Below are 21,916 nucleotides of genomic sequence, written 5' to 3' on the forward strand. Positions count from 1 at the left end.
TCCTTTTCAACTGCAAAACTGTTCAGTCAACAGAACATTCTTGCAGGAGTTTTTGGTCAATTCCTAAAAGCTAGTTTCCTAAGATGGACCTAACTAAAACATAATTATAGAAATTAACTTCATTTAATCAAGGTAGAGTAGGTGGGTGTGGGGTTATGGGGGAGCAAATCATCTAACCTGAAGCAAACCTGATTAAGCTCCTTAGAAGCCCTAAACCCTGAAAATATTACGGTGCTCCCTTGACCTACCATATAGACTTCAAAACTTATAAAACCATAAAATGTGAAACTTATCCGAAACATGTTAGCTGATACAAAAAACAGCTCATTGGAAGAATTTCTTAATGCAAAATTCTGGCTAAGCTCATCAAAACAAAAATTTCTGTGGTGCCTCTGTTTTTCTGGTGCCACAAGCACACGTGTTGTTGGTCTCTCAAGCTCTCGGGCACTCACTGGGAGTCAGAACCCTGACTCCCCGCATACCCCATTTATGAACAGTGCGGTCCCGAGTTAGCCTCAGCTTCCTCAGACACGACATTCGTAATGTTTACCTGCCTCCTGCAGTGAGGTATGTCTATGGCAGCGCTTGCTACACAGTAAAGGGCTATACAATGTAGGCTGTTATTAGTTCTGAGACGTCAGTGAGAAATAGATTACAGGGTTATACTCAATGCTCCTAAGAGCTGGAGAAAGTCTACGACTACAGAAACATGTTGATGCCCTGGGAGCAGTAAGGCAGGGGAAACTGTAAGAGGTTTTTATGATGTTTTGAAATGGGGTCACTTGCAACCTTGACATTTGTTGGTGAGGTTAGGAAAAAGGCATTTTCAGTCTCAGAGAATGTGTGTGACATGAACCCACGATCAGAAGTTACTAGATGATGCCCACCAAAAGATAGGGACAGGAAACAAAGATCTAACCTAATAAGGAGACTAAAGGGGTCCCCTGGGATGATGGTGAAGAAAGACCAGGAAGGCAGTCTAGAGGGCAGCCAGTCCAGACTGAGCAGGAGAATGGAGTGGTGCTGGAGACCACAGGGACGCCTCCTAGAGGAATCCCAAAACTGATGAAATAACAGATGTGTTTAAAAATGCTGAGAAGACAGTCACAGTTTTGATAGCCTGCAGGTGAATTACTGAGAGGTACCTAGAAAACAAGGCTATAAGCAACTCCAGAGAAAACAAACACTTATACAAGAACGAAATATGATCATAATATAATCGATGGCTCAATCGTGGGTTATGCTGACATTATCAAAATGAGGTAAATGCCAAATATTGAACTAAATACAAATTGTGACAACTCATTGGGAGGAAGGTGGCTGGAAGGGGGCCTGTGCTGCCAGGCGTGTGTATGTACTGGGGGCAGTGGTAGGGAAATGCATGAAGAGCCAGAGCCGCATATTCTACAGTGGAAAGTTAACAGACAATACCTAGATTTCAAAATAAAGAAAAAGCTCTACAGACGTGATTTAGAAAACATGGAAATATGTGCACAGAGATACATCAGAAAGAAATGAGTCACTTGTAGAGAGTGGGATTGGGGTGAGTGAAAAGGGAACTTGGAGAGGCAAGGGGGAGCTTTATTGAATTTTTTTAGAACTAAGAACATGTATAACTTTAGGGGAAAGTTTTTAATTCAAAAAAGAAGAGGGGAATCTGGGCCAAGATGGCAACAGACAGGATGGAGGTTGGCAGCCCTGAGCCACAGACAAGGAGGAATTAAAGCAGAAAGTCCAGCGGAGGCATTAAGAGCTGCCAGCCCTCCATCTTGACTCTGTCTTTGCCTGGGAATTAATAGCTTACAATGAACATCTCTACCTGGGAAAGGCCTGGCTGGCGCGCAGGGTCGGCACTCCACAAACACAGACGACAGCAATAATGAAGCTGCCAATCCCAGGGGCACGCGGGGGACACATCTGCCACAGCTGGCCTCGCGAACTGTCAGCCCTCTTAAATGCACATCGCCGGGCCCGGGGAGGCTGTCACCTCTCCTCCCCAGTGTACCCTTGCTGGTGACTATAACTGCTCATTTCCATAAATTAGATCCCAGTATGTCCAAAATGGATTCTTTTTTTTAAAGAAAAAGGTGCTACTCTGAGTTAGGATAAAATTCTTGGAGAGCCCACATACTTGTCAGGAAATGAGTTCTTAATCTGGAGTCTAGGGAAAGAAGTCTTGGCAGGTCCGATGACCTCCCTGAAAATCTATGTCAATTGGCATATGTATGCAGATGTGCATTTATTTTTGTGCAGGCTCCATACTTAACTGTGCCAACGAGACTAAAACTACTGGATACCAGGCCAGGATGAAGTGATGTCACCATTTTAGGGCGTCTCACCTATAGAGACTATGGGGAAAGAGGAAGCACTGCACGGTCTCTAGGCTTCTTGGTTATACCTAGCGTTGTTATTTCAGGTTTCTGTACCTTGCAGGAGTGGATCCGTGCAGCGGGGATGTCAGCCTAATGCAGCAAGAAAGGTGCAAGGCGCCATGGAGAGCTGAACAATGCTTCACTTTCCAACAGGACCCCGGGGTTCATGACACACTCCGCCCCCGCTGCCATGTTGCCTGGCGACCCTTCAGCAGCCTGGGAAAGAGGCAGCCTCTCAGAGCTCCATTTAGGGGTTATGGGTGGAGGCTGAGATTCACCAAGCACAGGAGGCTGTGAGGGGCACAATGGAGCCATTTGTAGTGAGGACCTCACCGCCGGGAACACACAGATGCGCTGAGGAGGCACTGCTGTCAGGGTCAGTCGGCTCTGAGTCCCATTTGTGCCATCTTAGCAAATTGACTTTGGGCTAGTGGTTTAACGCCTGAAGCCTCAGTTCCTGTTAAATAGGAATCATTTCACCCAATTCTGAGGACCATATAATGATGTTCAAGTGTTCGATGCTGGGGAACTCACTAGCATTCAATAGACAGTTGCTAGTATTCCTGTTTTAAAAACGTGTAAATAAAACAATCAATAAATAAAATGTGTAAATAAACGTCATGGAATCTCACCTTTTACAGTATTTTAAGGAGAGAATAATTTAACATCATATATTTTTAATTCCAACAGTAATATGTGTGCGTAGCTCATGGTTACCTCTCTCGCCTTTAGCCCAGTGGTCCTCAGCTGGTGGGAGGAGAGGAGTTGTGCCGCAGGGGACATTTGGCAGCGTCTGAGATATTTTTGGTCATCACAACTGGGGGCGGATGCTACTGGCATCTAGTGCGTGGAGGCCAGAGATGCTGCTAAATATCTACAATGCCCAGGACGGCTCCCACAGCGAAGACTTTTTCTGCCCCAAATGCCAATAGTACTGAGGCTGGAAAAGTCTGCTCTAGCATTAAATATGAAACTTAAATCGGAAACATATAGTCCAAGGACCCTGTTGAGCATTCCGTTCTTGGAAGAGACAGTGCCTTGATTTTAAGAGCAGTGTTTCCCGCTGCCCAGCCTGTCATTTCTACTCTGATGACACTCAGTGAGAATGAATGACAGCGTTACCGCACCAGTGCAGGATGAGGCTGCCCGACACTGGTGGGTACCCCATCAGATGGGCAAAAAGAGCCAGCTATTGTTTCAGATTGTTTGTAGAGGCAACAGCGCTTTATTAGTTTCCCTTTTGTCATGAATCTGAACGTTCTGTACTAAATCTATTTTCAAAGGTAAATTAATACCTAAGATATTTTTAAAGCACCAGAGTGCAGTTTTGCAAATATGACTTTTTTTTTTTTTTTACCAAATATGACTTTTTAATACCCCACTCCCCCAAACCTCACAGACATCATTCTAGAATTAGGCTGGTTCTGAGTCTGTTGACACTAGTATTAAACAATCATTTTCATATCATGGTTTTTGAACTGTTGACCATCCTTGCAAATTACCATCTTGGAAACCATTGTACACAGACCAAAAGTTCAGTTAAAGGGAGCTAGATTGTCTGTGCAACAAAAACCTGCTTGTTTCTGATGGGGTTTCCAAAATGGAAAGTCTAAATTATAAATATAATAACATTGCCCACACTTTCCTTTCTCTTCTATTATAAATGCATATTCAGATATGTTAATATAAAGATGTACAGTAACACAGAAAGGGCACCCAAAGTGACAGGAGGACTCCACTGGTGGAATGGTGGGTTTCTGTCCAGGCTCCCTGAGCCAGCCATCTTCCAAGCCCCTCATCAGTCTTCTGTGTGAAAGTCTTAGCTAAGAGTCAAGTCTCAACTGATAAGGCCTTGGAGACATAATCATTTTCCATTGACAGCACCTTGCCACCAATTCACAAACATTTTCATATTAATATTGAGCAATTTCCCTACATTCTAATCCATCAAAGTAGGCTATTAATCCTTCCTGTACCATTCTCTATTCAAATGCTAACAATTTTCTTCCCACAAGCTAAAACATTTGTCCGACAGCCTCTCACACAAAGACCCTGCATTGTTAGCGATGATGGATCAGAGTGTTAATATGAAGGATGCAATGTAAATTATATCACTGATACTGTACATATGTAAAGGAAGAAAATCTTTTTAAAAGATCATTTGTATGCTAAAGATAATGAAAGTGATCCCCTGGTACAGCAACCTTAATTTTCCTTTCTAAGAGAAAAAAAGGTTCAGAGAATATGGAAATCCATCATGATTTATAACGGCACAAATGCCATCGTTTACTTCCCGAAAAAAATATACACCGTTTCTTTTAAAGAACTTATTGAAATGACTCAAGAAAACTTGTTAAAATATATCTTAAGAATTGCACACTCCGTGGTTACCAGGAGAAGAATATGGATAGCAGAGCTCAACTTGGGATGGAAAACAGATCGATCCCTCCGTTTTGGGTGGTGAGTGGATGGATGATTTATATTCATTATCAAAAGGCATTAAATGATATAGAAATTTGGCAGTGAATACACTTACGTCCCCAACAGGAGAGATGTGAAGTCTAGCATGTATTAAGAAATGGGATATAAGGGCTTCCCTGGTGGCGCAGTGGTTGGGAATCCGCCTGTCAATGCAGGGGACACAGGTTCGAGCCCTGGTCCGGGAAGATCCCACATGCCGCGGAGCAACTAAGCCCGTGCACCACAACTACTGAGCCTGGGCTCTAGAGCCCGCAAGCCACAACTACTGAGCCCACGTGCCACAACTACTGAAGCCCGTGTGCCTAGAGCCCATGCTCCGCAACAAGAGAAGCCACTGCAATGAGAAGCATGCGCACTGCAATGAAGAGTAGCCCCCGCTTGACACAACTAGAGAAAAGCCCGCGCGCAGCAACGAAGACCCAATGCAGCCAAAAATAAAGAAAATAAATAAAAATTTAAAAAAGGAAAAAAAGAAATGGGATATCAGTGTTGACGCTGTGAAAACACCTGGGCTCCACATCATTGTAAACTTCTGAGGACAAGAATGGACCATCTACATGGGGTCCTGTCTTCTACTCCCAGACTACCCAGAGAGTCAGAGGTCTTAAATACGAAGTAAAGAAATCATTGCGATGCTTCATTCCCTCATGTTTCTCTTCCACCTCCAAGTTCGCTGTTCTTCAGGGTTTTCCTTCCGTGTAAATGGCTGCTTGAAGGCAGGTATCCAGAATTCATCCTTGGTATCTTCCTCTCCCTCACCAGCCCCCACCTCCATCCAGTCTGGCCAAGGCTTGTCAATTTTTCCTGCAGAAACAGTCCTTTTCTGATCTGTCTCTCCATGAGCCATCTCCAGGACCTTCATCTGAGACACCGCCATCTTTCATGTGGACTCTGGCTCAGCTGGTCTCCCTACCACCTTCACCTCCTTCCTAACAATGCAGCCCAAAGGATCTTGAGATACAAATTTGATCATGTTACTTTACTGCTTTAAAAAAGGTAAATTAGGGCTTCCCTGGTGGCGCAGTGGTTGAGAGTCCGCCTGCCGAAGCAGGGGACACGGGTTCGTGCCCCGGTCTGGGAAGATCCCACGTGCCGCGGAGCGGCTGGGCCCGTGAGCCATGGCCGCTGAGCCTGCGCGTCCGGAGCCTGTGCTCCGCAACGGGAGAGGCCACAACAGTGAGAGGCCCGCGTACCGCAAAACAAACAAACAAAAAAAAAAAACAAAAAAAAGAAATTACCATGTGAAATTTGAGCATCATTAAGAAAAATAACACAGCAGAAAATCTGAATCCCTATGCTCTAATCTATTTGGAAACTTTTCTCCCCAATTCTTTGTATGCCTTTTATTTCCTTTGGAATTTAGATAGTTTTGAATCTGAAAAGCTAATGTATGATGGTGGATCTCCTCTTTGTTGAACTCCATTAAACCCCATTATTACTTTTTGAGGATTAAGACTTGCCCCCGAAGGTATTATTATGCTGAGGTGCTATTTTTAAAAACATTTTATTGGAGTACAGTTGATTTACAATGTTGTGTTAGTTTCAGGCATACAGCCAAGGGGTTCAGTTATACATATATATATATTCCTTGTTTTTCAGATTCTTTACCCATATAGGTTATTACAGAATATTGAGTAGAGTTCCCTGTGCTATACAGTAGGTCCTTGTGCATTATCTATTTTATATATAATACTGTGTGTATGTTAACCCCAATCTCCTAATTTATCCCTCCCACCCATTTCCCCTTTGGTAACTATAAGTTTGTTTTTGAAAGCTGTGAGTCTGTTTCTGTTTTGTAAATAAGTTCATTTGCATCATTTTTAAAAATTAGATTCCACATATAAGTGATATCATATGATATTTGTCTTTCTCTGTCTCTTCACTTTGTTTGATAATCTCTAGGTCCATCCATGTTGCTGCAAACGGCATTATTTTGTTCTTTTTTATGGCTGAGTAATATTCCATTGTACCACATCTTCTTCATCATTTCCTCTGTTGATAGACATTTATGTTGTTTCCATGTCCTGGCTATTGTAAATAGTGCTGCAATGAACACTGGGGTGTGTGTATCTTTTCAAATTATGGTTTTCTCTGGATATATGCCCAGGAGTGAGATTGTTAGATCATATGGGAGTTCTGTTTTTAGTTTTTGAAGGAACCTCCATACTGTTCTCCATAGTGGCTGTACCAATTTACATGCCCACCAACAGTGTAGAAGGGTTCCCTTTTCTCCACACCCTCTCCAGCATTCATTGTTTGTAGACTTTAAAAAAAAATTTTTATTTTATATTGGAGCATGGTTGATTAAAAACGTTGTATTAGTTTCACGTGTACAGCAAAGCGATTCAGTTATAAATATACATGTATCTATTCTTTTTCAAATTCTTTTCCCATTTAGGTTATTACAGAATATTGAGCAGTGTTCCCTGTGCTGTGCAGTAGATCCTTGTTGGTTATCTATTTTAAATATAGCAGTGTGTACACTGATGATGGCCATTCTGACTGGTGTGAGGTGATACCTCATTACAGTTTTGATTTGCATTTCTCTGAGATTATGCTTAGTGAAATAGACAGAGACAGACAAATACCATACGATTTCAGTATGTGGAATATAAAAAGTGAATAAGCAAACAAACAAAACAAAAACAACACGTAGATACAGAGAACACTGGTGATGAGAGGGGAAGGGGGTGGAGGAGGGTGAAGTGGGTAAAGGGAGTCAGCATATGGTAGTGGATGACAACTAAACTTTTAGTGGTGAGCATGCTGTAGTGTAGACAGAGTCAAATTATAATGCTGTCCACATGAAACATATGATGTTATAAATCAGTGTTACAAATCAAGTGGGCAAAAAGTGTAATTCATCTGTCGTAATAGCTTTTAATTAATTAATTAATTAATTTTTGGCTGTGTTGGGTCTCTGTTGCTGTGTGTGGTCTTTCTTCAGTTGCAGCGAGCGGGGGCTACTCTTAGTTGCGGTGCACGGGCTTCTCATTGTGGTGGCTTCTGTTGCTGCGGAGCACAGGCTCTAGGTGCACGGGCTTCAGTAGTTGTGGCACGTGGGCTCAGTAGTTGTGGCTCGCGGGCTCTAGAGCACAGGCTCAGTAGTTGTGGCGCATGGGCTTAGTCGCTCCGCAGCCTGTGGGATCTTCCCGGACCAGGGCTCGAACCCATGTCCCCTGTATTGGCAGGCAGATTCTTAACCACTGCACCACCAGGGAAGCCCCTCTCATAATATTTTAATGAGGAAAATATCACCATTTACCCTGGGACACGATTTCAACTGCCGAGTCTAAGAATAAGTACAATATTAAATATCTCAACTTGTACTGTTGTAGTTCAACCTGATTTCAAGTTCTGTTGTTATTCCTAAATATTACTCAATTCTTATCTTAAAAATTCTTAAATTTTTTTTTTTTCGCTACGTGGGCCTCTCACTGTTGTGGCCTCTCCCGTTGCGGAGCACAGGCTCCAGACGCGCAGGCTTAGCAGCCATGGCTCACGGGCCCAGCCGCTCCGCGGCATGTGGGATCTTCCCGGACAGGGACACGAACCCATGTCCCCTGCATTGGCAGGCGGACTCTCAACCACTGCGCCACCAGGGAAGCCCCATAAAAAATTGAGCAGAAGGGAGAGAGGGGAACAGAAGACCAGAGCAAGAGTGACACAGGGGAGGTTCCAAGGGAATGGCTTCTACATGCATGCTCAGAGGATGGGTGAGCCCCAGGTCACTGTTCTCTCTGCTGGCTTCCCAAAGCACCCTGTGACAGGGCATCGAGGAAAGGGCCTGATACAGAACCTAAAGAGCCCTGGGATGTACAGGGGCAGAAAGGAAACTATAATGGGGACTACTGCCTTCGAGGGCATCAGCAATCAGTGTGGGCCACGTTCCTCCATCAGAAGGACTGCCCTGGATCTCCACACACAGTCCACACAAGCAAGAGGAAAGGAAGTTGGCACTTTATCCCAGAACATCTAGCAGGGGCCTCATGCAACGCCACTCTGAACAGTTTGTCTGTCTGAGAGCACTTTTCCCAAACAGCTCCTCGCTTGTTAACTGCACTCGGGTTCAGCGGTGCTGTCCACACGCAACCAGACGGCGACCCGGAACCTTTCTTCTCCTGGTGCTGAAAGCCAGTGGGTAGATAATTATTCAAGGTCAGATTTTTCCGAGGTGGATGCCAGGGGAAAAAGAAGCCAACCTTAAGGGTGAGTCAATACTTTGCAAACACTTGTTTAAGGATTTCCTAATTACTCTAAGTGGTTCCTCCAGCTCTTGCACTTAAAAGGCTGCTGTTTTGTATGATGTCATCCTTTGCCCATTATCTCTGCAGTCAATTTGCAGTATTAGGAGAGGCAGCTAGAAAATATTTGCAAACATCAACATTCTCCGGTCTTAAAAGATAATCCCCCTTTCAACTCCCTATGAGCGTATCAACGGCACAGTTAGGTTTCCAGATGCCTCTAAACGGTAACACCACCAGCTGGATTGTACAGAAAATCTTTCTTCTGAGGAACTCAAAGAAATTTCTAAGTGGTATCACATCAATCACCGAGCAAGTCCTCAGAGGACTGGCCAGGCAGGTAGTTAGAGGGTAATTAGAAATGCAAATTGATAAGCCCCTTTAAAATAGCTCCCAGAGGCAGCTCCCACCTGAATAAATCTGGTGTAAGATTTTAGTTTAAGGGTAGCTAGTGCCAGTAGGTTCTGACCCATTGGATGTGGCCTTACTTCACTAATTCTTCACAATAACAATAGTATCATTAGCATCTCCATACTGTAGGTGGGGAAACCGAGGCAGACAGAGGTCAAGCAACTTATGCAAAGCCATGCAGCTGAAATGACAGCCCCAGAGCTGGAACTTAACCAGATCTGTCTGACTTTTAAAGTTGGCCCTCTCACCCACCACCTGGCTACATAATCTCCTTTCCCTTCCGCAGGAGGAGAGATTGTGGGGGTTTTCACAAACACTGCACAGAGGAGCATTCCTCCATAGGCGGAAACCTTGCTAAAGTAGAGGCTTGCGAGGTGAAGAATGCTTTGAGGCCAGACTGCTTTTAAATCGCCGTTCCTCCACTTATTCGCTGGGTGACCCTGGCCAAATTGCTTAACTTCTCTGAGTCTCTGCTTCTTTATTTGTAAAATGGAGATTGTAGTGGTTCTTACCTTGGAAGGTTGTTTTGGAGATTAAATGAGATAACATGTTAGATACTTAACATAGTGCCTGGACCCAGTAAGTACTCCATAAGTATTTGAATAATAATAATATTATTATTATTACAATATAAATCCTATATATTAGTATAATATATATATATTTATTATTATATATTAGTTATATGTAAGTAATAAAGAAAGATTATTATTAAATACTATTACTATTATTAGGAGATGTCTGGCCTGTGAAAAGAAAGAGGTCATTGTCCCTAAACTCACATTATGCTCTCAGAGGTGCCGCCCAATTAACCCCCAAACTGACACAAGAAGGCTTGGTGGGCACACTCCTGTCTGTCTTTGAGATCTGCTCACCTGATCCTTCACCTCTTCAAAGCTGGGAGAGAAACACTTCTGTACCGCACTTCCTTCAGCCTGGTTCTCCCTCTGCAATCTCTGGACAAGTGTTTACTAAGCAAATCCTCAACTGACTCTACTTTTCAAAGCAAGGAAGCTGTGGTTAATTTCATATGCAAAGAAAGAGCCCAGGGCTCCGCATTAGTATCTTAATTTATGAAGAGTGAAATAAACTCCAGACTTGGCCAGCTGGTTCAGGTAAGGGGATAATAGAATAGCAAGCAACACCCAAGCAAAGTAACTCAAATTGTATAAAGTAAAATTCAGCAATATTTAAAAGCAATTCAGCTCATCTGAAGCTGCTAAACATTCCCAAACTTAGTAATAACTAAAGCACAGAGTGTCATGAATGAAATGAAAATGTGACCCAGGGATCTCACCATTTATTCAGACCTCAGAATCTGAAAATTGCCCTCTAACTGAGAGGCTTAAAGTTATTACTTCATTCACTTAAGCATTTTACATAAGGCAGTTCTCTGATGATAAATCACATTGAAATTGATTTCGGTTTAAAAACGAAAAAAAAATTCCACATTAACATGTGAAAGCGTAAAGATCTGCAGATCTGAATTATTGGGGTGCTCGTGCTAAAAATGGATGACAAATTGAAAAATAAGCATGTACTCACTTTTGGAAAATAAATCTGGTCCTCAGAACCACCCATTAAGCAAGGAAAAATAAACTGCCTCTCATTTCATTAAGAAAACTCATTTGCATCAACATTTATACTTACATATGTAATAATGCATGGTCCCAGCCTGAATACAAGGTGGTAATTCAATCAAAAAGCTCCGTTGATATGCTATCATAAACAGCAAAAATGGAAACAGAGCCTTGGGAATAAATCACCCTCTTACTATTCAGCTGGGACCACACTGGCCTATTTTACACTACATGCATTGGTGCAGTATTTCACAAACATAAAAAACTGTCTTTTCCTTTTATTCACTGACATGCGGCTGTTTGAACTGGCAGCTTATGGAACTCCAGCAGGTGCAGGATGGATCCCAGTGGTGGAATCAGACAGCAGACGATGAAGACAATAAGGCAATTAAGATTTTTAAATTCAAATAATCCTAATCAAAATTTAAAACACTTGAAATTTTAATCCGAAGCATAAGGTTTGCACACATACATCTCCATTTGGACAGAAGAAACCCTACTGAAAATCAGCATCATTTTCAAAGCAGCAATATTTTCAGTTGCTAATTAGACATCTTCTCTTGGCTGATCCGATCATTCAGAAAATGTGTAAGTGGCATTTTCCAAGGCTCTACAAGGTTATTTCTTAGATAGAGTTGAGTAATCTTGGTGATGTACTTGCTGTTCCCTATGCCTGGAATCCCCCTCCCCTCTATCCCCATGTGGCTGGCTCATTGCCATTGAACTTCAGAGAGACTTCCCTGATTTCCCTCTCCATCACTAACCCTGCTCATTCTATTACATTATTCTGTTTATTTTTAAATTTATTATAGAAAATTTCAAGCATATATAGAAGTAGAGAGAATAATCAAATAAGTCTGCTGTTCTCAGCTTTAATGCCTACCAACACCTAGTCATTGTTTCAATCTTCTCTGCCCACTGTCCACCCCTTCTTCATGCCCGGTCACTTCAAAACATATGGAACAACAACAATGCTATGAGATTAGAAATCAATTACAGGAAAAAAACTATAAAAAACACAAACACATGGAGGCTAAACAGTATTGCTACTAAATAACCCAGAGATCACTGAAGAAATCAAAGAGGAAACAAAAGAAAATACCTAGAAATAAATGACAATGAACAAAACCTATGGGATGCAGCAAAAGCAGTTCTAAGAGGGAAGTTTATAGCAATACAATCCTACCTCAAGAAACAAGAAAAATCTCAAATAAACAACCTAATCTTATACCTAGAGCAACTAGAGAAAGAAGAACAAACAAAACCCAAAGTTAGTAAAGAAAGCATAAAGATCAGAGCAGAAATAAATGATATAGAAATGAAAAAAAAAACAATAGCAAAGATCAATAAAACTAAAAGCTGGTTCTTTGAGAAGATAAACAAAACAGATAAACCTTTAGGCAGACTCATCAAGAAAAAAAGGGAGAGGACTCAAATCAACAAACTTAGAAATGAAAAAGGAGAAGTTACAACTGACACCACAGAAATACAAAGGATCGTAAGAGACTACTACAGACAACTCTATGCCAATAAAATGGACAACCTGGAAGAAATGGACAAATTCTTAGAAGAGTACAAACTTCCAAGACTGAATCAGAAAGAAATAGAAAATATGAACAGACAACTCACAAGTAATGAAACTGAAACTGTGATTAAAAATCTTCCAACAAACAAAAGTCCAGGACCAGATGGCTTCACAGGTGAATTCTATCAAACATTTAGAGAAGAGCTAACACCCATCCTTCTCAAACTCTTCCAAAAAATTGCAGAGGGAGGAACACTCCCAAACTCATTCTATGGGGCCACCATCATCCTGATACCAAAACCAGACAAAGATATCACAAAAAAAGAAAATTACAGACCAATATCACTGATGAACATAGACACAAAAATCCTCAACAAAATACTAGCAAACTCAATCCAACAACACATTAAAAAGATCACACACCTTGATCAAGGGGGATTTATCCCAGGAATGCAAGGATTCTTCAATATATGCAAATCAATCAATGTGATACACCATATTAACAAACTGAAGAATAAAAACCATATGATCATCTTAATAGATGCAGAAAAAGCTTTTGACAAAATTCAACACCCATTTATGATAAAAACTCTCCAGGAAGTGGGCACAGAGGGAACCTACCTTGACATAATAAAGGCAATATCTGACAAACCCACAGCAAACATTATTCTCAATGGTGAAAAACTGAAAGCATTTCCTCTAAAAGCAGGAACAAGACAAGGTTGCCCACTCTCACCACTATTATTCAACATAGTTTTGGAAGTCCTAGCCATAGCAATCAGAGAAGAAAAAGAAATAAAAGGAATCCAAATTGGCAAAGAAGTAAAACTATCACTGTTTGCAGATGACATGATACTATATATAGAAAATCCTAAAGATGTCACCAGAAAACTACTAGAGCTAACTGATGAATTTAGTAAAGTCACAGGATACAAAATTAATACTCAGAAATCTCTCACATTCCTATACTCTAACAACAAAAGATCAGAAAGAGAAATTAATCCCATTTACCATTTCAGCCAAAAGAATGAAATACCTAGGAATAAACCAACCTAAGGAGGCAAAAGACATGTACACAGAAAACTATAAGATACTGATGAAAGAAATCAAAGACAACAAAAACAGATGGAGAGACATACCATGTTCTTGGATTGGAAAAATCAATATTGTGAAAATGGTTATACTACCCAAAGTAAACTACATATTCAATGCAATCCCTATCAAATTACCAATGGCATTTTTCACAGAACTAGAACAAAAAGTTTTACAATTTTTATGGAAACACAAAAGACCTCGAATAGCAAAAGCAATCTTGAGGAAAAATACGGAGCTGGAGGAATCAGGCTCCCTGACTTCAGACTATACTATAAAGCTACAGTAATCAAGACAATATGGTATTGGCACAAAAACAGAAATATAGATCAATGGTACAGGATAGAAAGCCCAGAGATAAACCCATGCACCTATGGTCACCTAATCTATGACAAAGGAGGCCAGAATATATAATAGACTAAAGACAGCTACTTCAATAAGTGGAGCTGGGAAAACTGGACAGCTAAATGTAAAAGAATGAAATTAGAACACTCTCTAACACCATACACAAAAATAAACTCAAAATGGAATAAAGACCTAAATGTAAGGCTAGACACTATAAAACTCTTAGAGGAAAACATAGGCAGAACACTCTTTGAACACATAAATCACAGCAAGATCTTTTTTACCCACCTCCTAGAGTAATGAGAATAAAAACAAAAATAAACAAATGGGACCTAATGAAACTTAAAAGCTTTTGCATAGCAAAGGAAACCATAAACAAGGCAAAAAGACATAAACAAGCCCTCAGAGTGGGAGAAAATATTTGCAAACGAAGCAGCTGATAAAGGATTAATCTCCAAAATATACAAACAGCTCATGCAGCTCAGTATCAAAAAAAGAAACAACCCAATCAAAAAAAGAAACAACCCAATCAAAAAATGGGCGGAAGACCTAAATAAAATGGGCAGAAGACCTAAACATGTCTTCTTTCTCCAAAGAGGACATACAGATGGCCAACAAACTCATGAAAAGATGAGCATTACTAATTATTAGAGAAATGCAAATCAAAACTACAATGAGGTGTCACCTCACACCAGTCAGAATGGCCATCATCAAAAAAACCTACAAACAGTAAATGCTGGAGAGGGTGTGGAATAAAGGGAACCCTCTTGCACTGTTGGTGGGAAAGTAAATTGATACAACCACCATGGAGAACAGTAATGGGGATTCCTTAAAAAACTAAAAACAGAACTATCATATGACACAGCAATCCCACTACTGGGCATATACCCAGAGAAAACCATAATTCAAAAAGACACATGCGCCCCAATGTTCATTGCAGCATTATTTACAATAGCCAGGACATGGAAGCAACCTAAGTGTCCATCAACAGATGAATGGATAAAGAAGATGTGGCACATATATACAATGGAATATTGCTCAGCCATAAAAAGGAACAAAATTGGGTCATCTGTAGAGACATGGATGGACTTAGAGACTGTCATACAGAGTGAAGTAAGTCAGAAAGAGGAAAACAAATATCGTATATTAACGCATATATGTGGAATCTGAAAAAATTGGTATAGACGCTCTTATTTACAAAGCAGAAATAGAGACACAGACGTAGAGAACAAACGTATGGACACCAAGGGGGAAAGGTGGGGGTGGGATGAATTGGGAGATTGGGATTGACATATATACACTATTGATACTATGTATAAAACAGATAACTGATGAGAACCTACTGTATAGCACAGGGAACTCTACACAGTGCACTGTGGTAACCTAAATGGGAAGGAAATACAAAAAAGATATATGATATATGATATATGTATATGTATATAAGATATATGTATATAAGATATATGTATACGTATAAGATATATGTATATAAGATATATGTATACATATAGCTGATTCACTTTGCTGTACAGTAGAAACTAACACAATATGGTAAATCAACTATACTCCAATAAAAATTAAAAAAAAACAAAAAACACATGGTTGGGCTTCCCTGGTGGCGCAGTGGTTGAGAGTCCGCCTGCCGATGCAGGGGACGGGGGTTCGTGCCCCGGTCCGGGAAGATCCCACATGCCGCGGAGCGGCTAGGCCCATGAGCCATGGCCGCTGAGCCTGCGCGTCCGGAGCCTGTGCTCCACAACAGGAGAGGCCACAGCAGTGAGAGGCCCGCGTACCACAAAAAAAAAAAAAAAAAAAAAAAAAAAACATGGATGACATCATGTCCTCTCATCTGAAAATATTTTGATGTGTTTCCCTACATAAGACTACGGTAAATAAGTTCCACTTTTATGACGACTCAATGTTAGACAGTTCTTTCTTTTACTGATCTGAAATCCATATTGGCTCAGCGGAGCCAAGCAAGGGTGCCAAGTTTAGAAAGTCCTGAGTTTGGTGCCCATTATCATTTAGGCCATGCCCTAGCCATGCTGTCTAGGGAGGTTACTTCCTCTTTCCTTTCCTCATTTCTAAAATGGGTACCCCCCCAATAAAATAAAATAAAATAAAATGGGTACCCCAGTCCAAATTAGCATGCAGAAACTCATCTTGAACCCAGTGGTGACAGACCCTCTCTGAGCCAGGCTCTTGCTAACTTTATACACAGCAGATACTCTTCAAGAAACTTTATAAATATTCCCTCACTTAATCTTCATAAAAGCTGTATGGTCGGGACTATTATTATCCCCATTCTATGGATGGAGAAATAAGGCAGAGAGAGTTTAAGTAATTCATCCAAGGTCACACAGCTGTAGAGCTGGGATTCAAACATGATTAGCTCATACTCTTAACTACTCTGCTATGCTACATTTTAGTAGAAATCTTATGATGTAGTGGGCTCCCAGCCACCAGAAATTTAAGCCAAGGCTGGCCATTTACTAAATGAGACAGGACATGTGAAAACACAAAGTATGGCGTTTACTACATACCGGATGCCCAATCCATGGCAACCAACCTTTCAGCGGATTCCAGCATAGATGCTGGGAGCACTTGAAGTCCCCCAAGGCCCACTGAAACTGATGCTGCTCTCAGCCTCCTGGAAAGGGGTGAGTATAGCCTTGCACGCTCAAGGTCTAGTCTTGCCAGGAGAAAGCCAACAGCTTGGACAAATACCACAGCACAGAAATGATAACAGCTTACATCGTGAAGCACCTGCCATGCACCAGGTCCTGGTCTAGGCATGTTGCATATATGAACTCGTTCAATCCTCCAACAACCTGACTCAGGTACTATTATCATTTGTGGTTTACAGATAAGAAGACAGAGACTTAAGAAGATTAAGCAACTTGCCCAAGTGACTAATTGGAGGAACTTGGATGAGACCCAATTTTTTACCCAATGAGACTGAAGTTAACAGACTCAAATCCTAGTGCTGAAGCCACCATCTCATTTCAAATGGAAATAAAGTGGGCCAGGAGGTTACAGGGCTAACAGAGAGAGAAGGCGGAGGAAGTCAGAGACATTCAAGAACGGTGTGTTCTCCTGTCAGTGATGCAGGGAGGGGCCCCCTTGGCCAGGCCCTGAGCCAGAGGTCCTGGGGGCTGCAGCAGCAAAGAGGCCCCGTGCCTATTTTCAAGGAGCTCAGATCCAGACAGAGAGGAAGGAGACATGGCAAACTCTCTCAGAGAGAAGGAGGAAGCAGTTGGTGCGTTTACAGAGTGCAATGGGGCTTTCGTAGGGCACCACCTCTCGGCATTTCAGAGGTCTACTGCACCTCCAATCCACTTTCCTTCTTCTGACTCTATAAGCAGCAAAGAACAAAGTCAATTTTACAAGTGGAGTTCTGAGTGGCCTCAATATTTCGAAGAGGCTCTATTACCGTGGAGAACAAGAAACGCTCAGTTTATTAACTATATCTCCCGTAAACACAGGCACACGCATGCATGTATGCACGTGTGCACACACACACATGCAAGTTTCCATCTCAGGAAAAGGAATCATTAGCACCCATCTTTTTGAGGACCCTTGACGGGATGCTGATGGCCAAGCAGGATGAGCAGAGGTTTATGAGTCTGGACACTTCCACCATCCCCCTGTTTGAGTACCCATTGTGCGTCAAGCACTGGTATTAGGTCTGAAGCTAAAGGTTTAAACTGGAGGCGAGCCCAGGGAGAAGTGAGTGAATGTGTCTATAACCTGCAAGGTCAGTGGAGGCAGAAGTCTGTCCTATTCACTCTTCAGGCCCCCAGGGCCCGCAGTGTCTACTGCCCGGAGTCAGCCAACAGAAAGTGTCTCTTGAACAGATGCATGAAGAGGTAAGGTCAGTTTCTTCCTTGGTAGCGTGAAGCTCCTACAACCACCGAGAGGGGTGCCTTGAAGAAGGATCCAGCATCCAATGTACACGAGAGGCCTCCAGGTTCTCAAGGCGGGATCCATTTCCTAGGGAAAGAATCCGCTTTCTGAAACCGTACATATTCACCAGAGCTTCTGCAGAAATAAAGGAATAAACTTCATGGTACGGTTTTTAATTTTTGTTTGTAATTTCTGTCTTGCTTCTAATAAGCAAAGCAAAGCTTCCTCCTTCTCCGACACCCTCCTCGTGGTCTCCCAGGGCATCCCTGAGTTTGTCCAGGGCTCCCCTCTCGCTGCAGCTCAGCCCATAGGCGCGCAGCACGACTCTCCTTCCTCCTTTCACCTCTTCAGCAGATGCAATAAAAACCTTTCACTGGCTGACATCGAAAAGGCAGCGCTGCCTCAACTGCTGGGTTATTCAGGAAGCCTCTTTCTCATTTTAATTGGTTCCCTAATTGGAATGTTTATGGGTTGTGCAACAGCCTGGGATAAAAAGGCCGGGTGAGCAATTACGTGCCTGGCATTCCTATCTGGCAGGAGTTAATAGTTTAATAACAAGAAGGAGAAACATCCCGAAGTTCAGTGGAATGCCATGGTTTTGTTCTCAAGAAATACCTCGATGCAAAACAATCCCCCAAGTCAGAAATGATGTCACGCAGTGCTTACCCAGTAGCAAGCTGGTGCTTTGCGAGTCTCCGGGTCCCTTTTTGATTTAGTGGGACCTGCAGAACGGGGGCTCGCTGGGGCCTGTCAGGTTTATAACTGTGCACTCCTTCACTGGCTGGAGATAAGGGGGGAAGCAGGGCCCCTGATGGGCCTGATTGATTCTCTGGAACGAAGGTTTGTCTTTCCTGGCGGGTTGGATGACTTCATTCTGGTAGATGAGGTCACCTGAGTCAAGGCAATAAAGCGTCTGATATTCACATGAAAGCCAGGGTTCAAAGCAACCTCTGAAGGAAAGTCTCGCGATGCCCCCATCCCCTCCACGCCATCAGGAAACAGCAACTGCGCTAAGACCCTTCTTTCCGTGGTACAATTTTTTCTGGAATGAAACTCGCCGCCCCCCGCCCCAAGCAAACTCTGAAGCCTAGTTGGATGGTTCTAATTTATAAAAATTTGGGAGTGGGTGGGTTGTGCAGAAAAATTGTCCGTAACGACTTGGGCATTTGGCTGAAATAAGCTGAGTGCCGTTTTCCCAAAGGAAATCATATTCTAATTGTTGCCACATCGTGGCAACTGGGTCCTTGGTTGTTTTAAACAAGCTCACTGGTCTCTTTCGGCTCGGAAAATCCCTGGTATCAATTTTCTGGTAGAGAAACAGCAGACTGGGAACACAGCTTTCATCTAATCCTGTAGATTACAAGTAACTTTTTCATGATGCTACTGTACTGAGATGGTATTATCTAAAGCAGCAACACTAACGGAAGGTTTGGATTTGGGAAAGGACAGAAGCAAATTTTTTTTTTCAATACAGGAATACGAAAAGATGACCTCTGCCTACGATCACAAATTAGAAATCTTTCCCCAGAGGGCAAAGTCCATTTTTGATTTGAGTTTTGAACTGATCTAATTTGGCCCAGTTTTATGTGCTTTATACACATTGGTTCAGCACTTGGCACTTGGTGGTGGATTTGGGTAATTAGCTAACTTCCCCAAGCATTGGTTTCCTTAAATGTAACACAACACCAAGATGAACACTAAATAAGGAAATCTTGTATTTTGTAGAAATGGAGATGTCATCCATTACAAGATGCAACGTTATTTTGTGTCTCTCCAAGAAACGAAAAACACTGGTGATGGAACCATATCCCAAAGCTTTCTTATCATTTGGAATTTTTGTTGAAAAAGTATTTTGAAGATTTATCTTGACGTAGACTTTCACCACGTATCACGCTTGGTATTCATACAAAATGGGAGTGGGATATATTGGTTAAGGTAATGACAACCAGGTCATGACCACTGCTTGGCTGGAAGCAGTTGTATGAAGTCATCAAAGGGAAGATGAAACCTGATTCCTGAGATGTTCAAATGGGAAATGATGTGCGTTAGAACTGAGGAGACCCAGGAGCTTGGCACATAGTAAATAGTCAATAAAACACAGTCATTGTAGTATTAATGATTATTCTGGAGAGGAACCGTAATGTAATTGCAAATTTTCTCTTTCCCCACTTTTTATCAGAACGGAGGTTTCAACGAGTTTGATGTCCCCCGGACAAAGGCAGCACTCTCCACGGCTCCACACTCCGCACCCCGCGACCAGCCAGGCTCTCTTCCCATGGTTCCACCCAGTCACCTCATTGAACCACTTAGGTCACATGTCCTTTTCTGAAGCAGGGAAATGGGATGTTTTGATTGGCCAGACCTGGGTCATGTGCCCAGTCTGTTGCCAGGGGTTACAGTTGGCCCTACCTAAGGTACAAAGCCAGGGAGTGGGAAGGAGCGGTTCCCCAAAGGAAGATCAAGGTGGTTTATTACCAGAAAAAGGAGACGTAGCTGTGGGACAGTTAAAACCACTTTATTTGACTCAACTCAGGACCCAGGTATCCACAGGTATTTAAGTAGCCACCTTGAGCCCAGACCTCTCCAGGGATTCAGGAAGCCCCTGACACCCTCAAGTCTCTATGAGGAGCTAAACAAAAATTATGAGCAGCTTCGCAGGGGTAAATAAGCAACAGAGCTTCTGTAATCAGGAGCCGGAAGCTCCCTACCAGAGATGGAGGTTCCTGACCGCAAAAGGAGCTTTGCATCTCTTCCTGAACATGCCTGCAAGGATGGCAGAACGAGTGCTGAGTTCTCACGAAAGGACACCCACTAAACTCAGCAAGATCACCACCCACCATGAGAAACAGTAGATTTTTTTCAAACTCATTTGACACAAAACCCTCCTTTTATAGGATCTCATGAAGTGAAGCTTGCATACATCCCATATTGGAAAATGCTAGCCTAAAACAATTGCCCATTTTTCTAAGTTCCTCTGAGCCAACATTTATGGACTATAAATGCCTAGCACATTCCAGGAGCCCTGTTTATGGCTGGGAAAGGGCAGGATTACGGCTCTAGGGGAACCCACCATCCAAAAGACAAGGTGACAGACATTTTGGTGCTGTGATGGACCTGAGAATAACAGACTATGCGCAAGTAGAGAGGCAGGGGTATTCAACAATCCCTGGAAGCGCCCTGAAATACTTCAAAGAGGAGATGTGCTTGAAGTGTGGGCATTAAAGGATGAGTAGAGTCTGTCAAGCACAGAGACATTGCAAGCAGAGGGCACAGCACAGCTACCCCTACTCCTGACATAGAGATGTTCCAGAAAATATTAAATGGCATTTGGAATGCTAGAGGAGGCCTCAGACTTGCTTATGCACTTTTCCCTCAAAGCCCCTATAACCAAAAAAATGTCACTACAGGAGATGCTACAAGTTCCTGTCCAGGTAGGAAGGTGGCTTGCCAAACCCCACTCCCTCGGTTGCTTCCAAAAGATGCTAATTGAGTTTTGAAAGGTCTCAGGCACCACCCAGAGTAGATCTCAACACCCATAGGGGCAAGTTTGCTCCCCACAATGAACCTATGTGGTGGTTTTAAAATAGGTCTGCACGTTCATTGACACTTTCAAACGGTGGAGTCTAATTTCCTTCTGCTTGAATGTGGGTCAGACTTAATCAAGCAACTTTATTTTAATGAACAGGAAGTGACAAGTGATTTTCTATGACTTCCGAGGCTAGGTCATAAAAAGCTTATAGCTTCTGCCTAGTTTTCTCTCTCTCTCTCCCGCTGCCCCTCTTTTTCTCTTTCTGTCTCTTTTTCTCTGTCCCTCTCTCCCTCCCTCTCTTCTCTCTTTCCCTCGCTATTCTTCTGTTTCTTTGTCTCTGTGTGTGTGTGTGTGTCTGTCTGTCTGTCTGTCCGTCTCTATTTGCCCCTCTCTTCCTATCCTTCTCTCCCACTCTGGACACTCACTTTTGG

General features: G+C 42.4%; 1 pseudogene; it reads left to right on the forward strand.

The window, feature by feature from the left end:
• The first annotated feature begins 17,637 nt into the window (after window positions 1-17,637).
• The window catches only part of LOC137214515 (mitochondrial import inner membrane translocase subunit Tim29 pseudogene), a 95,258-nt pseudogene continuing 90,979 nt past the window's right edge, over window positions 17,638-21,916 (forward strand).

This window comes from Pseudorca crassidens, chromosome 20, assembly GCF_039906515.1.
Source record: "Pseudorca crassidens isolate mPseCra1 chromosome 20, mPseCra1.hap1, whole genome shotgun sequence".
Lineage (NCBI taxonomy): Eukaryota > Metazoa > Chordata > Mammalia > Artiodactyla > Delphinidae > Pseudorca > Pseudorca crassidens.